The sequence below is a fragment of the Eschrichtius robustus genome, chromosome 2 (genome assembly GCF_028021215.1).
Source record: "Eschrichtius robustus isolate mEscRob2 chromosome 2, mEscRob2.pri, whole genome shotgun sequence".
Classification (NCBI taxonomy): domain Eukaryota; kingdom Metazoa; phylum Chordata; class Mammalia; order Artiodactyla; family Eschrichtiidae; genus Eschrichtius; species Eschrichtius robustus.
In genome coordinates, this window is record NC_090825.1 from 130868054 (window position 1) to 130882801 (window position 14748).

At 45.4% G+C, this 14748-nt stretch overlaps 1 long non-coding RNA gene across 1 annotated transcript in view; it reads left to right on the forward strand.

Moving 5' to 3' along the window:
• The window catches only part of LOC137759709 (uncharacterized), a 41230-nt gene extending 36809 nt beyond the window's left edge, over nucleotides 1-4421 (forward strand). The window contains exon 4 of the long non-coding RNA XR_011073129.1: nucleotides 4325-4421. This is a non-coding gene — a long non-coding RNA (uncharacterized lncRNA). The remainder of the gene's footprint in view (nucleotides 1-4324) is intronic.
• The last annotated feature ends 10327 nt before the right edge of the window (nucleotides 4422-14748 follow it).

Sequence of the window (14748 nt, forward strand, 5' to 3'; positions counted from 1 at the left end):
GCTGCCTAGAGTGCTGTGTTAAGAAAGATTCTGAGGACAAGGCCAGGCTTAGTGGGGAAGGGTGCTATGGTTGATTAATAATTCCTGCCATGAGCAGGGGATTTGAAATTGGTATTATGTTTATTAGAAATTTATTTGTTTTTCCTGGACATATTCCTCTTCAAGATCCTTTCCAGTCCTGTGTTCGGAGTTCCTGGGTTTAGATCTATTCGTGTTTGGTGGGCATAATATTCATCCCATAGGCAATTCTCTTAATTCCAAAGGGGAAGGAGTTTTAATTATCTTCTGAAACTATAGACTTCGTCTCCAGCAATGTATGTGATATATATTTAAGTTATCCGTAAGACTCTCAGAGATCCTTAGAGATGAAAATGTCTGGATACAAAGTGTTAATTACATAATTGTAATAATTCTTTTGAGATAAATCATATTATGACAGTTGCCACATTTGACAGCCTTTCCTGTCGCACATTCCCCTCCCCTCCAGTTAAACTTGGTCCCAGGAAGTGAGTGTGTATCCCGATTGGTGTAGCAGGCAGTGCCGTCAGTATATAGGTGAAGAAGGGAAATGTCCTGGGTACTGTACCAGGGTCCCAGACCGCTCCGAGTCCCCAAGATTGGCTCATTAGCTCTGTCGGGACTCACCTGGAATGTTACATGGCTTGGGATTTCTGGAGGGAGGTTGATCTTTGCCCTGTCTTTGAAACAAATATCCTATAACCTGTGGGAGAGTGAGAGGTATTGTTTGAACAATCTAAGTAACACATAAATTATATGTTTGTGGCTGACAAGGCACTCATAAACTGGATGACAGATAAGCACATCATGCGGGTCTAGCAGAATAGTCAGGCTGTCAACACAGGCTTTGGAATCAGACTGCTGTGAGATTGAACATACCTCTGACATTTATAAATCAATTTGCACCAGTCACTTAACCTCTGTTTTCTCATCTGCAGAATGGGTTTAATAATAGCACCTACTTCAAAGGGTTATTGTGTGACATAACTCATGAAAAGCACAAGTGTCTGGCACAGATTAAGCTTGCCCTACATAGGAAATATTACTATTAATATTATCTTAAAAATAATTATTAGCAGTGATTTCTAATTATATATGAAATAAAACTCAAAAATACGAATTCAGGGACTTCTCTGGTGGCGCAGTGGTTAAGAATCCGCCTGCCAGGGCTTCCCTGGTGGCGCAGTGGTTAAGAATCCTCCTGCCAGTGCAGGGGACACGGGTTTGAGCCCTGGTCCGGGAAGATCCCACATGCCACGGAGCAACTAAGACCATGCGCCACAACTACTGAGCCTGCGCTCTAGAGCCCGTGAACCACAACTACCGAAGCCCATGCACCTAGACCCCGTGCTCAGCAACAAAGAGAAGCCACCACAATGAGAAGCCCGCGCACCGCAACAGAGTAGCCCCCGCTCACCGCAACTAGAGAAAGCCCGCGCACAGCAACGAAGAGCCAGCGCAGCCAAAAATAAATAAATCTATTTAAAAAAAAAAAAAGTGTTTAAAAGAATCCGCCTGCCAATGCTGGGGACACCGGTTCGAGGCCTGGTCTGGGAAGATCCCACATGCCGCGTAGCAACTAAGCCCGTGCGCCATACCTACTGAGCCTGTGCTCTAGAGCCCGCGAGCCACAACTACTGAGCCCACGTGCCACAACTAATAAAGCCTGCGTGCCTAGAGCCCATGTTCCACAACAAGAGAAGCCACCACAACGAAGAGTAGCCCCAGCTCGCCGCAACTAGAGAAAGCCTGCGCACATCAATGAAGACCCAATGCAGCCAAAAAAAAAAAATTAATTAATTAATTTTAAAAAATACGAATTCAACTTCTGTAAACTTTGTGGACATCAAGACAGGGGCTGGAATGGGGTGAAGTTTTTTTTGTTGTTTTAATAAGTAACAGAATGCTCTGTTTAAAAACGTTAGAAAATACAGATTGGCCAAAAGAACAAAATCAGTACTCAGAAATAACCACTGTTTATCTTTTGTTGTATATCCTAATGATGATGACATACATGTATTAAAACAAAAAAGGACATTTGACACAAATAGTATCACACTGAACAAGCTGTTTTATAGCCAGCTATTTTTCAATGAGTAAAGGGAGGTCTACAGGCAAATTACTGGGTTTTTGTTTGTCTGGTTTTTTTCTTATTGTAATAAAAGCCACCTAACATAACATTTTCCATTTTAAAGTGTACAGCTCAATAGTGTTAAGTATATTCACAGTGTTGTAAAACAGATCTCCAGAGCTTTTCATCTTGCAAATCTGAAACTCTGTACCCACTAAACAATTTCCCTTTCCCCCTTCCCCCAGCCCCTGGCAACCACCATTCTACTTTCTGTTTCTGTGAGTTTGACTATTTTAGATGCCCCATATAAGTGGAATCATACAGTATCTGTTGTTTTGTGAGTGGCTTATTTCACTTAGCATAATGTCCTCAAGCTTCATCCATGTTGTAGCATGTGGCAGAGTTTCCTTCCATATTAAGGCTGGATAGTATTCCATTGTATGTATGGACCACATTTGTTTATCCATTCCTCCACTGATGGAGTTTGATGTTGTTTCTACCTCTTGGCTATTATGAATAATGCTGCTATGAATATGGGTATGCAAATAGCTCTACAAGACCCTGCTTTCCATTCCTTTGGTTATATATCCAAAAGTGGGATTGCTGGATCCTATAGCAGTTCTTTTTTTTTAATATTTATTTATTATTTGATTGCACTGGGTCTTAGTTGCAGCAGGCGGACTCCTTAGTTCTGGCTCATAGGCTCCTTAGTTGAGGCTCGCTGGCTCCTTAGTTGCAGCACGTGGGCTCATTAGTTGCAGCACACAGGCTCCTTAGTTATGGCACGCGAACTCTTAGTTGTGGCATGCGTGTGGGATCTAGTTCCCTGACTAGGGATCGAACCTGGGCCCCCTGCATTGGGAGTGCAGAGTCTTAACCACTGCGCCACCAGGGAAGTCCCCATATAGTAGTTCTATTTTTAATTTTTTGAGGCAGCTATATACTGTTTTCCATAGTGGTTGCATCATTTTACATTCTCATCAACAGTGTACAAGGGTTCCTATTTCTCCACATCCTCTCCAACACTTATTTTCTTTTTCTTTTTTGATAGTAGCCATCCTAATGGGTATGAGGTGAACATCTATATTGTTTTAACACAATCCTAGGGGGAATGCTTAAAATCCTCAAAAGAGCAAACCCTTTTGATACTGAGAAATGTGGAATCTTCCTTTTTATGTATAAATGACTAACAACCTTTCTGAAGCTTATAAAATTTAATCTCATCAAACATATTCTGCTTTGTGGATGAGCCTCCCATCACTCCAAAATTTAGGGTGTTTACTTATCGAAGGACAGTTACTAGTTTTGTGATGTTGCAGCAGGTCAGCCCTTGATACTTGCTTTCTCCTTCTCAAAAACCAAACTACTTCCCAATGTCTCTCTCTTTGATTTCCTCCAAGCCTTTAATCTCCTCCTCCTTCTCTGGTTCCCATCCCTGCCCTCTCCTCTTGAATGAGGTATTTTCCATTGTTCCAACTTTCCAGCCTGGTTCCAACCCCTTCCCCTCAGCCCTCCCTGGCAGAGGCCCTGAAATTCCCCTACTTCACTCACACACTGGGTCCCAGGAACCCTCAGATCTTTGTCTCTGGCTTCAGGCCCTTGGTTAACCTGATCCAGGAAGCTGCTGGGGTGGCGGGGGGAGGTCTGCACGTGCATGCATGCGAGCGCCTGTGTGTGTGTCTAAGGTGAGATACTACAAGCTGTCATTCCCTTTGCAGACTTGGTTCCCACGTGTGCATCTCACCACACTGAATATCATCCTATTGTAGAGACACATTCTTTTTCTCACAACCTGACCCCTATATGCCAGTCAGCATCTAATCTGGACCCTCTGAAGAAACAGTCGGCTGTTAAAATGCCCAAAGAAACCATGTCTGAGAGACCATGCTGGCTCCTATGTGCTACCTTTGTAAAGACTTTTCTTGAGCCCTTTATAGTATACATTTTTTTTTTTTGCCATAAATGCTGACCTTAGACATTGATCCCCTCATGAAATAGAACTCCGCCATACCATTTTATCATTTTTAAAAATTGTGTTTGGGACCTCCCTGGTGGTCCAGTTGTTAAGACTCTGCGATTCCACTGAAGGGAGCACGGGTTCGATCCCTGGTTGGGGAACTAAGATTCCGCCTGCCACGCAGTGTGGCCTAAAAAAAAAAAAAATTGTGTTAAATGTACAACAATATACTGTACAGATTTTCTCATTTTTGCTTTTTTTTTTTTTTTACTGTACAGATTTTAAGTTTACAGTTCAATGAGTTTTGACAAACATAAACCCCTATGAATTACAAGATTTTGATACACAGTCAGCTAATTTAGAGAAATTGCAAGAGTCCACAGAACTGTTGGAAAGAGTATGGAGTTTGGAGTCAAGAGACCTGGTTACCAAGTCAAGCCTCACATTAACCAGCTGTGTGACTTTGGGCCCGTGCCCTCGCCTCTCTAGGCCTTGGTTTCTGATCTGTACAGTGAAGAGGCTGTCTCTGGGTCCACATGGCATAACAGGTATTGAACAAAGGTCACACAAGATTCCTGACATTATGCAGAGCTACTGTGTCCTGCTGATATTTGCAAAAGTGAATGCGCATCACCTGGATCCTGCCAATCAAATTGCTGAAGAAGAGAAACTGAAGAAACAATAATTCTAACAATAAACAAAGATGGCAGAAATCAGCCAAACCAAGCCCTACATCTTGTAAGAATGTACCAAATGCTTGTATGTAAGCCCTTCTCAAATTTGTTTGCTCTGGTACATTAATAAAAGAAGATTCTGAAAGGATTAGCTTCAAATTCACAAGTACCCAAAACACACTGTTTGCCAAATAGGTTGAGTTTAGCTCTTTTGCTGTTTGGAATCTAATGTGCCTTGCTGAAAGAGGAAAGGGCTTCTCTGACAACATAAGATGAACCCCTCCCATTTAGATAGCATTTTTCACTTTTCAAAGCCTTCTTGTCTATTTCTCATTTGTTCTGTATGACAGAAAGCAGGACAGGGATTATCCGTCCCCTTTCTTCAGGTGAGGATCCTGAGGCCCGGAAGGATGAAGTGAATAGTCTTACAGTCACCAGCGAGCACAGCCCTCTGATTTCCCAGCCCTATGTTTTTGGGCTGTGCCCCACTCTTTTGCAAACAAATCAACCAACCCTGAGAACAGAGTCCAAGAAGAACTAAAAACAATAACAAAACCAAGAAGAACATTCATAGGTGGCAGTTAACAGTAACAAACATTTATGGGCTTCCCACTAGGTATTAACACTTGCAGTTCTCCCAGCAGCCCAATGAGTGTTCTGTCTGTTTCACAGAAGAGGAAATGGAGGCACCAAGAGGGCTCCTGGCTTGCTCAAGCTCACAAAGCAAGGAGGTTGTGGAGCTGAGATTCTGCCCAGGCCACCTGGCTCAGAGCCCTGGCCCTTCGCCCCCATGCTACACTGCCTGCTGTTTCACTGTGCTGCCGAGTAAAGAGTTTTGATTTGACAAAGCTGTTGATCGACAAGATGAGCAGCTCTGAGAGGGCGTGAGGCCTTTATTCTGGGCACTTTGAGTGGAATCAAGGTGATGGTGATCATTACTGAGCACTGTTTAGGGCAGGTAGGGTGTTGGCAGAGGACTGGTCAGTTGTTCTGGAAGGTCCCTTCTCACCAGAGAGTGTAGGGTTTGACGAAATCTCTCATAGATCCCAATCTTTCAGTTCATGACATTGACAAGTCCTCCTGGCTCTCAAGCTTCTGGCTTGAACATCCTCTCCCAGCCCGTCCTGCCTGCCAACCATCCCCTCCTCGTGGACACTGGGATCAGTGAGTTGGGAGAACAGGTGGCTGTGCATGGATCACCCTGGAAATCTGACAGCATGGTCTCCAGCCCAGCGACTAGGGAGGAGGGACAGCAGAGCACTAAATTACAGGGTGTCTGCCACCTGATTAAATCAGCGCGAGCGTCCAGTGCTGTGGAGATGCAGCACGCCAGGCTCACTCCTGGGCCCAAGGCCCAGATGTTAGTCACAGAACCACAGTCAGAGCGCCAAGGGCCCTCAGCAGCCCCTCATCCAGCCACTGCATTTCACATGTGGGGATACTGAGGCCCAGAGAGGGGAAGCAACTTGCCAGAGACCACACAGCGTTCCTTCAGCAAAATATTAAGGGTCTGCTGTGCCAAGCACTGTGCTTGTGACTGGGAATACTAAGGGTGAATAAAATAGCCACGAGCTCCAGGCTCACAGTTTACATGTTAGTGGAGGAAATGGGAAAAAGCAGAGATTGTGATCTGTGCTATGAAGCACACGAAGTACTTCAGCCAAGTCGATTAAGGGAGGTCTCTCTGGGAAGGGGCCATTTAAGCTGAGGCTTGAAGGATGAGAAGTGCAGGCTGTTTGTGTGTGTGTGTTGGGAGGATGTGTTCCAGGTGGTGCCCCCAGGAAGGGATGAGTTCCCAGCGTTTGAGGAGCTGGCACAGGGCAAGGGCGGAGGAGAGGAGCAGAGAGGGGAAATTTGAGGTGGATGGAGTCTGGAGCGCACGGGGTCTTGTGGGACGAGATGAGAGGTCTGGAGTTTATTTCTGTTGCACTCTGAAGCCATTGGAGGGTTTTATGCACGGGAGTGGCAGATGTGCGGTAACATTTCCTGCTTTTCCCAGTGGAGGGGCTCCCTGGGAGCCCTGTCACCCTGGGGGCTTGCAGAAAACACGGCAGGCAATGCTATCAGTGCAAAATGAGCCCGGCTAAACCTTGTCTTTGATGATCTCTACGCACTTTACCCACATTAGGTAATTAGGCCACTCACGTTATTTGAAGTTCCTTATTCCTATCATGTGTCACAGATCCAGAGACTCAAGTGCTATGGGACCCTGTGGGAATTGGCAAACCTCTCTGATCCAGTGACTGTCACTGAGTCAGGCAGTCAGGCAGCTTCATTAGTTTGCCACAGCCTTTCCCCATCTCATTTCTGCGACCAGCACTCATCTTCTTTGCCATAGAGGTGTGAAATGTTAGAAACTACCATCAAGACTGCTCGGATGGAAAGAAATTTAGTTCTAGATGGCCATAGTTAGGCCATAGTTCATACTTTGGCTCCTGTGACCACACCTCCTTCCTGGTGCCTTGAGCAGTGCAGTGAGTCTTCAAGGATGATGACACAGATCAGTAATCCAATCATCAAACATTGACAGTGTGACCTCCTGAGTCACATGACCTCATCTGAGATAAAGGGCAACTCATTTCTTTCCTCTTCTCAACCAAGGAAAAGGGCTGAGGAAGTCTTGGCGGGGAAACTCATAAACATCCCTGAAGGTCACCAAATGCCAAATCAATCTGCCTTACCTCCTACCCTCCCTTTTAATCTAAACAATTCCCACTCTCCAACTTTAAGTCCTAACTCAAGTACAGCCACCTCCAAGAAGTCTTCCCTAACTATCTTTTCCCTGTCCCTCTGGCCTGTACTCCTCTCTACCTCCCCTTTAGTCTCTTGAACTTGTCTGTACCATGTATTTAGTGACTGGCAGGGCGTCAGCCTGTGCAGGGATCTAAATGAGGGTACTTGGCTGGGAGTAACAAACACCAGAGGAGGCTGGGACCTGAGGCTCACTAGTGTGTGCTGGGCCCATCTAATCACAGTTAAACTCAATTAAAAAAAAAAAAAATACCGTGTGGGCCAAACAAAACATGCTGTGGGCTGAAATTGGCCAGCGGGCTGGCAGCCTGCAACAGCTAGAATGTTATCTGGAGGAGAAGGCATTGCATTTAGAATCTTTAGAAGTCCTGGAGCTGCCACTGACTAGCAGTGAGTCCAGATAAATACCTAATCTTTCTGAGCCTCAGTTTCCTTATCTATAATTAGCGTAACACTGGCTCTGCTTTCTTCATGAAATTTGAAGAATGGTTGCCTTGACTCTATGCCAGTGACCACTATCCTTTTTAATAATGACAGACATTTATTCAGCACTTACTATTTGTCAGGCACTGTTCTAAGCACTTTACAAGAATTAACTTACTTAGTCCCCACAATAACCCTAAGAGGTAGGTGCTGTTATCATCTCTATTTTACAGATGAGGAAACTGAGGCAAAGAGAGGTGAAAGAACTTGCCCAAGGTTACAGAGGTGGTGGGTGGCAGAGCTGGGACTCTAACACCCTTACACAAATACTGGTTCATTTAATGTTCTCTGAATTTTATCAGGCAAATATTTCCCTTTTCACCATTTTATAGATGGAGACACTGAAGCTCAGAGAAGTGAAGTAACTTGACTGATATCACACAGCTTGGAAGTGGGCAAACCTGAGCTTGAACCCAACTCTTTGACCCCAAACCCTTTGCCCTTTTTTCTGTGCCATATGTAAAGGACAGGCAGGTGGTCTGTGAAGAGAACAGTGTGCTGGTATAGGGAGTTTTGTTCCCCAGGGCAGAAAACATGTCTTGCCCTTTCTTTTTCCCTTTTTTTTTTTTTTTTAACTTTTTATTTTATACTGGGGTAAAGCCGATTAACAATGTTGTGATGGTTTCAGGTGCACAGCAAAGCAACTCAACCATACATATACATGTAGCCATTCTCCCCCAAACTCCCCTCCCATCCTGTCTTGCCCTTTCTTGTTTCTACTCCAGTCCCTAGCTCAGGGCCCTTCTGTCCTGGAGTTCAGTTATGATCATGTTGCCAGTAAAATTGCCTTCTGCCTTCATTTTGACTGCTGATTCCTACCTGCCCCCATGAACTTGGATGTTTCTTGACCTTGGAATGTTTAAACATGGTTACCTTCATTTGGCTATGGGAGTTTTGCATTTTCAGTGTGTGCTATCTCTGTTTCCTGTGGTGTGATGCAGGGGTCTGGAATGGGTGGGGAGAGACCTGGGCTCTGATCTTGATTCTGCTGCCCCAGAATCCTGGAGCAAGTCACTGAACTTCTGTGGGGCTCAGTTCTTCAGCTGCCAACTGGGGACAATCACATCTGTCCTCTCTCCATGAAAGCCCTTTGGGAAATGCAGTGTGGTACAAATAGAAGGTGGGCTGCTGTGAGGTAAGGCATACCATAGGTGCTCAATAGTTGACACCTCACTGACTATGTGGAGGGGATTTGCAACGATGTGGAGACAATACTCATAATACAATGTTAAGGGGGAAAAAAAAGCAAAAAATAAAGCTGTTGAATGTGCAGTATGATCTCAATTATGTAAAATACAAACAGGAAAGAGACTAGAATACACCAGCTTGCCTATGATTGCCTCTGGGTTGTGAGCTTATATGTGGGTTTTGCTTTGCTAGACTTAAATTTTTTTTTCTACTTGCAAAAGTTAGCCCATTTTGTATTATATTTTATCTTATTTTTTTTTAATTTATTTATTTTATTTTTGGCTGCATTGGGTCTTCGTTGCTGTGCGCGGGCTTTCTCTAGCTGCGGCGAGCGGGGGCTACTCTTCGTTGCGGTGCGCGGGCTTCTCATTATGGTGGCTTCTCTTGCTCTGTAGGTGCACGGGCTTCAGTAGTTGTGTCACGCGGGCTCAGTAGTTGTGGCTCGCGGGCTGTAGAGCGCAGGCTCAGTAGTTGCGGTGCACAGGCTTAGTTGCTCTGCGGCATGTGGGATCTTCCCGGCCCAGGGCTCGAACCCGTTTCCCCTGCATTGGCAGGCGGATTCTTAACCACTGCGCCACCAGGGAAGCCCCCATATTTTATCATTTAAAAGTATATATATAATTTATATTTATTATATACAATAAATATATTTATTATATACATTATACATTAAGTACATATATATTAAGTATTTATATATGTTTATATATAAATAAATATATAAAATTTAGTGCTTGGCCCTTGACAGTGTTGCTCTAGTTACCAAAACATTGATGTGATCAGGAGTGATCCTGCATCCATTCATTCATTCATTCCTTTGTCCAGAAAACATACTGAGGGCTAGCTGTATAAAGGCAGCACTGATGGTTACTATAAGCAACACTAAGAAGAATGGGGTATAATCCTTGCCCTCAAGAAATATATTAATCTAGATGGAGGATAAGGCATATTTATAAGTAGTCATAATTGAAGACAGAAAGTAGTAAATGCTTTAGGGAAATTGTCACTAGGAGTTAAGAGAGGGGAGAAATCTATTCGAACTATGGAGATTAAATAAGATTTTTGTGAAGAAGTTGGCGTTTTGTGCTGAGCCTTGAAGGACCAGTAAAATTCTGGACAGGTGGAAATGGAAAGGCATCATTGGCAATAATAAAAGTAATGAAAGGTAATATTTACTTAGCATATACTATGTGTCAGGCATTGTGCTTTTAAATTACACACATTCTCTCATTTAAGGCTCACTGAAGCTCTGTGAGGAAAGTAGTATTATCATCTCCAATTGACAGATGGGGAAACTGAGGCTTAGAGAGAGGATGGATATTTTCCCGAAGTCACGAGGTGGTCAAGCTGGGATTCACGCTCAGGACCTCACAGCTATGTCAGAGTGAGAGAAATAACATGACTTGAGGCAGGAAAGCATGGGACCCACAGGGGATTAGACGGGAGCTTCCTAAAGGCAGGGAATGTGTGTCTTGCCCTCCTCTCCATGTCCAGGGCCTGGACAGTAGCTGGCACATTATAGATGCTTAAATATTTGTCGAATGAAAGAATAAAACAAACAGTGAGTGGTCCACTGTTGCTGGAGCGTAGGCCTGTGTGGCTAAAGGCAGCAGGACAGGCAGGGATGTGCACGCGGAGATTTTAAGCAGAGGCAGGGCCCGTCAATCAAAGAGCCAGAGAATTGGCTCAGGCAGTGTGGTAGGCTGCATGGCAGGGAGGAGAATTTAGTTGGTGGGGAAGCTCATCAGGAGACCACTTGAGACAGTGCAGGAATACCAGGGAGGGGAGTGGGGCTGAGGGAATAGGCTGTGTAGGTGGAATGGAGTAGAAAGAGGCGTGGGGTGGTGCCTGTCTCTAACTCAGTGGTGAATGTGTTAAAAGTTGATTTTCTGTCAGACCTTCTTTGCAAATCTGTCCTCCTCTTTTATTTATTTATTTATTTATTTTTGGCTGTGTTGGGTCTTCGTTTCTGTGCGAGGGCTTTCTCCAGTTGTGGCAAGTGGGGGCCACTCTTCATCACGGTGCGCGGGCCTCTCACTATCGCGGCCTCTCTTGTTGCGGAGCACAGGCTCCAGACGCGCAGGCTCAGTAGTTGTGGCTCACGGGCCTAGTTGCTCCGCGGCATGTGGGATCTTCCCGGACCAGGGCTCGAACCCGTGTCCCCTGCATTGGCAGGCAGATTCTCAACCACTGCGCCACCAGGGAAGCCCTGTCCTCCTCTTTTACCAGCCTCGTTGGGTGGCTTGGGCGGCCTCTGAGCCTATTTCCTCATCTGTAAAATGGGGATAATCACACTTACAGAAAAGGGTTGCCCTGAGGGTTAACCATGTATTATGGGAACAGTCAGTACCCTCCCCTACTTCTTAGCCCCCTTACATGTTAACTATTGCTTTTTGCATCTATTTGACAAGAAGAGATCTAGGCTGAGCCTCCTCTTGTGAACTGAAGTAAATTTCTTGGCATGTGCCATAAGGCCCAAAAGTCTTCAGGTTTTGGAAAACACTCTCTAGCTGATACTGTTTGTTTGGCCAATGCCCCTCCCTTGCTAACCCCACCCACTCTTCCATGTTGGTATAAAGAGGCCTCAAGCCCAGAAGCCCCTGGTATCAGAAGAAGATAAGTGATACGGCCCAAGTTCTTCCAGAAACAAAAGGTCCTTTGGAAAATGAAACTCAACGAGGAATAAAAGTGAATGTCCAAGTATGTTAAATTTTCCTTCCAACCAAGCACAGGTAACAAGCACAGATAAAGGAACCATCCCCCTTTTACATGTGTTCCCCCCAAAAAATAGTTTCAGGGAAACTGTATCTTTCTTTACACCCATAAGCTCAGTGGGCAGGTATTATGCTTCCTGTTTTGTGAACAGAGAAATGGAAGCCCAGGAAGGCTCAGGAGGCTGCCCCAACTCATTCAGCAAAGCCAGAGATGGGACCGGGTTATAAACCAGGTCTCCTGTCTCTAGTCCCTCATTCAGCCTCCTTGTATCTCTTTAGGAAGTTGTCAGCACCAGGGGCAAACAAGCACATAATTAATTACAAATAGGTATTTAGACCCACTTTATTTATTTATTTATTTTAAAGCAAAGGTTTCTTTTCTTTTTTTAATTTAAATTTATTTATTTTTGGCTGTGCTGGGTCTTTGTTGCTACGTGCAGGCTTTCTCTAGTTGCGGAGAGCGGGGGCTACTCTTCGTTGCAGTGCATGGGCTTCTCATTGCGGTGGCTTCTCTTGTTGTGGAGCATGGGCTCTAGGCACACGGGCTTCAGTAGTTGTGGCACACGGGCTTCAGTAGTTGTGGCACGCGAGCTCAGTAGTTGTGGCGCATGGGCTCTAGAGCACAGGCACAGTAGTTGTGGCATACGGGCTTAGTTGCTCCGCGGCATGTGGGATCTTCCCGGACCAGGGATTGAACCCATGTCCCCTGCATTGGCAGGCAGATTCTCAACCACTGTGCTAACAGGGAAGTCCCTATTTATTTTTAAATGTTTATTTATTTGGTTGCACTGGGTCTTAGTTGCGGGAGGTGGGCTCCTTAGTTGTGGCTCGAGGGCTCCTTAGTTGCAGCACACAGACTCCTTAGTTGCAGCACGTGGGCTCCTTAGTTGTGGCATGTGAACTCTTAGTTGTGGCATGCATGTGGGATCTAGTTTCCTGACTAGGGATTGAACCTGGGCCCCCTGCATTGGGAGTGCAGAGTCTTAACCACTGTGCCACCAGGGAAGTCCCTGGACCCGCTTTATAATTTTTATTTTTTAAGTTTGATTTTCTCTCTCTGTGTGTCTGTGAGTTTTAAGCCTAGGATGTGTTGAAGCCATGGGCACAGCACAAGCTGGTCTGATCCTGGGAATTCCCTGGTGGTCCAGTGGTTAGGGCTTGGTGCTTTCAGTGCCCTGGGCCTGGGTTCAATCCCTGGTCGGGGAACCAAGATCCTGCAAGCTGTGCGGCATGGCTAAAAAAAAAAAAAAAAAAAAATGTCTGATCCGTGTGGCTTTCTGCCTAAAGCATATCTTGTTTAACTTCTTCTTTTTTGGCTTGAGGTCACCTATTGCTTAATTACTTGGTTCCCCCCAATTAGAAATTACCTTTTGGAGAGACAGGATTCAACTTTTTTAGTATGTTACCCAGTCCTACGTATTTGATGAGTTCTCCATAAATACCTGTGGATGTGGCAATGGAGGGAAGAGGCGCAGCCTTACAGTGTGGTATGGGGGGTAAAAACAGGCCTGGGAGTTAGCTGCTGCCTGGGACCTTAGGCACCCACCTTACTTTCTTCTTCTGAACTTCAGTTGTTTTCATTTGTAAACAAAGATAATAACAGCTCCAATGCCTGGCACATAGTAGGGACACAACAGATATTTGTGGAAAAAATTAATACCTATCTCACTGGGTTATTGTGAGGATTAAATGAGATAATGTATGTCAAGTATTTCTCATAGAACTTAGCATGTAGTAGTTACTTAATAAAAGTAGCTACTCTGAACGATTTGGTCATTAGTAGTATTTAGAACTGAACACATGCATATAGAATGCCACAGTAGGTCAGGAATTAAAAAAAACAAGAACTGGACTTCCCTGGTGGCGCAGCGGCTAAGAATCCGCCTGCCAATGCAGGGGACACGGGTTCGAGCCCTGGTCCGGGAAGATCCCACATGCCGCGGAGCAACTAAGCCCGTGTACCACAACTACAGAGCCTGTGCTCTAGAGCCCGCAAGCCACAACTACTGAACCTGCGTGCCACAACTACTGAAACCTGTGCTCCGTAATAAGAGAAGCCACCGCAGTGAGAAGCCCGCGCACCACAACAAAGAGTAGCCCCCACTCACTGCAACTAGAGGAAGCCCGCGTGTAGCAACAAAGACCCAATGCAGCCAAAAATCAATCAATTAATTAATTTTAAAAAAACTGAATTCAAATTGCAATTCCATCATTTCCAGCAGGAAAAGCTACTGGATTTAGGATCAGGAGAGTCAGGTGTGAGACCTGACTCTGCCATGGACTAGCTGTGTGACCTTGGTTAAGGAACTTGACTTCTCTGACCTTCAGTTTCCTGAAAAACAAGGGGACTGAGTAATCATTAAGATTCCTTTTTCCACTCTAACAGCCTCAGTTTAAGATGTGGTCTCATGCAGGTTACCTTCTCTTACCTCCTCTGGCCCCAGTTCGCCCATCTGTAAAATGGCACATGAGTGTTTAGGAGCCCCTCTCTGGGGCACGGCAGGCCCAGGGTGTGAAGATCTCAGTGCCCCTCCAGCCTGAACACAGGGCCAGGTGGTGCTTGTGCAGCTCAGACTGAGTACTGGGTAGCATGAACAAGTTACTTGTCCACACAGAGCCCTGGTCCCCTCACAAAGTGTATGGGGGCACTTCTCCCCTCTACCTCCAATTATAGGAATATAGAGGGACTTCCCTGGTGGCGCAGTGGTTAAGAATTCGCTTGCCAATGCAGGGGACACAGTTTCGATCCCTAGTCCGGGAAGATCGCACATGCCGCGGAGCAACTAAGCCCGCGAGCCACAACTACTGAGCCCATGCACCACAACTACTGAAGCCTGCGTGCCTAGAGCCCGTGCTCCGCAACAAGAGAAGCCACCGAAATGAGAAGCATGC